The sequence below is a fragment of the Wasmannia auropunctata genome, unplaced genomic scaffold (assembly GCF_000956235.1).
Source record: "Wasmannia auropunctata unplaced genomic scaffold, wasmannia.A_1.0 LD335903.1, whole genome shotgun sequence".
In the NCBI taxonomy this organism is placed as follows: domain Eukaryota; kingdom Metazoa; phylum Arthropoda; class Insecta; order Hymenoptera; family Formicidae; genus Wasmannia; species Wasmannia auropunctata.
This window is the reverse complement of record NW_012026987.1, coordinates 1-2,972: the sequence shown is the minus strand read 5'-3', so window position 1 is coordinate 2,972 and position 2,972 is coordinate 1.

Below are 2,972 nucleotides of genomic sequence, written 5' to 3'. Positions count from 1 at the left end.
ACAATAATTGGTGGTTGATTTATACCCTTCAGCAATAATGCGGAGATCGCGTTTCAGTGAAAGACATTTAACGTTGTATACTGCAGCTGTACAACAAGTATACTCTAAGTATATATATATATATATATATATATCTATATATATATATCGCTTATGTAATTGCTTTTTCGCTTTTGTAAGCTGTAAACACTAAACAGTAGCAATTGCGCTCTGCGCGACTATCCCCGGTTTAACGAGGTAACGAATTAAATGGAGCCCGAATCGTTCGATGCCTTATGATTAACAATTTTCTATCGCGTCGTGACGCACTAATATGGTATTATTCGACGTGTGAATATAGTAGAATGATCGTGTCGCGTGCTCCCGCTGATAATAAATAGTTGTTAAGAACGCGAAGGATGTTGCATTCATCTGTATGCATAGACTATAGGCATACACGATGTCATCGTGTCGAGAATACACGGCAGAAATATGTATGGTGTGTATATCGCGTGTGTGTACCCCAACTGAAAATAGAACGAGAGAGTATTGTCTTTTGACGTTCAATTTTGGATCGAAAGCATCGGAAATCATTGATTAACAGAATCTCAGCGCGGATCATTAGTTGGAAATAGGGAAACGAACGGATTACAGCCTGCGGCAATTACTAGACGTAATAAAAGACTACACATACATAAATACGTCAAAGTGCAATATATCGAAATTAAGGATAATGCTAAAACTAATGAAAAGGCGACGAAGTAATATTGTCATTGAGTCATGATGTTCAAAGTAGTTTTTCTCTTTTGTAAATTAATACATGCGAATTAGGTATTAAATAATATGTATATTACGAAACACTACGAGACACGCTTTCGTTACTTTTGTATGTATAATGAGTGGGCAAAGTGCCAGTATGCAAGGCGTATGACCAAATGGAACTAATTTATTTCAAACGACGATATACATATATTCCTCGTCTTTGTAATTAACAATTTATATCGTTATTACCGCTACTATCGGTATTACCGTTCTTTTTTACAACTAGTTATCTAAGAAATGCAAAGAAACAAGGAGACTTATAAATTACCGAAATTTATATTATACTTTAAACGCAAACTATGTTGTGTACGTTTTGAAATATAAGAAAGGAGATATGTACAATAATACTGTAGTTATGTTTACTAAAAGCAGAAGAAAAGAAAAACAGTGGTAGAAAATCATAAGAGTTGGTACAAGAAGACAACTGTCTCAGGATTCTATGCCAGTAGCTTAAGTACGGTACAACCTAACGATCAAGAGACTCGCGAACAAATGCTGCTGATAATAATTCAACGTTTGTTAAATGTCTCTCTCCCTCTCTCCCCTCTGTCTGTTTCCCATTCTCTCATCTCTCTCCAATTCAATTTTTGAATTGGAAGTAAAAAGCAAGAATAAGAATTTGGAATTTGAAAGTTGGGTGATGCACATGTACACGTTGAGTAAGAATACGAATAAGAAGACATGGTGCGATTATACTTTACACACTGTCTCATATACGCATGCTTCCTAGGCTGCGTTTCACTTAGCGCTCGCAACACTCTTGCAATTATTTAATCCTTGTTATCTATCAAATGTTAAACAAGGACAAGTTATTGCTCGCGAGCGTTAAGTAGAACGCAATCCTACATAGAGATACACGTTACACGTTACTATATCGATAGCTACGAAGTAAATTTAATAGCTTTCTAAATAGACAGAAGAGACGTCGAGATACGTTACGAGACACAATTAATCGTTGCAAAAAGATGGTACCGTATATAAAAAACACTGTTTCCTGTAACAATAAACGCAAGCGAAATAAAGTTTAGTGCCGACCACATTCGCAATTGAAAAAGATACGTCCGAAATGGATGTACTGTCGCGCTCTGTACTTATCGAGATAGAATCGAATGATCCGCCTATCTTCCGTCATTGTTACTTAAGGATTCAAAAACGAGAGACTGCAGTTTATATTTCTTTGTCGTGTCCTCATCATTGGTCAGATTCGGCGATATATGTATATCGATGCGTCACACGAAAGGAATTGCCATTCCTGTATATATAGCATTGATTTTTCATATCTTTGTAAATAACTCGATTTCGGTCTATTTCTCGCGAATCTATTTAACGATAAGATATATATTCCCAGTGACTCCGATTGACTTACGAGCCTATCGTTGTTTACATCGGACATACTCTCCATGGGGCTACTAAAAATATATCCAGCTTATATCACATTACATGTAAAAATGAGAATATCGTTAGATACATATATTGTTTTTGTCAAATATCGAGATATACGGCATTCTGCGCGCAACAACAAATTTATATACGTATATATATTATTATTTATAGATTGTACGAATGCGATTAGAATTTTTTACGTAATGCGAGCAGTCATCTATTTAACCCTATATAACCCAGTAATTGTAATTGATTCAAGTTATTATTGAAATACATAATGATTCTGATGCATTTTAATAGCGCTATTTTACTGGATCACTAGAACGCAGCAACGCGTGTGGAAAATTAAAGGAGTATTATAATTATTATATTATATAGAATATATAATTATTATATTATATAGTACATATAATTAAAGGAGAAAAAAAGGAGCATTATACAATATCGAGAAATGTACTCTCTCCGATTGTCCACTCTGCTCGGAGATTGTTCCGACAGATCAATCAATCAGTTTCCAATGAAAATAAAATGAAACAAGAACGACATGTAATATTGATTATTCACTCTTAATCAACACGATAGATACAAAACAAAATTTCATAATGTAATAACAATTGGGTTATAGAGGGTCGAAGAAACACTGTGCATCATAAATTGTTGATAATCTCTGTCGGCGTAAAGTAAGGATTATATATTGTTCGCCACTTTGCAAACGATTAGAATAATTTCTTCTCCGCCGCCTAATCTCCATCTTTCTTTCGCAATACACACACACACACACACACACA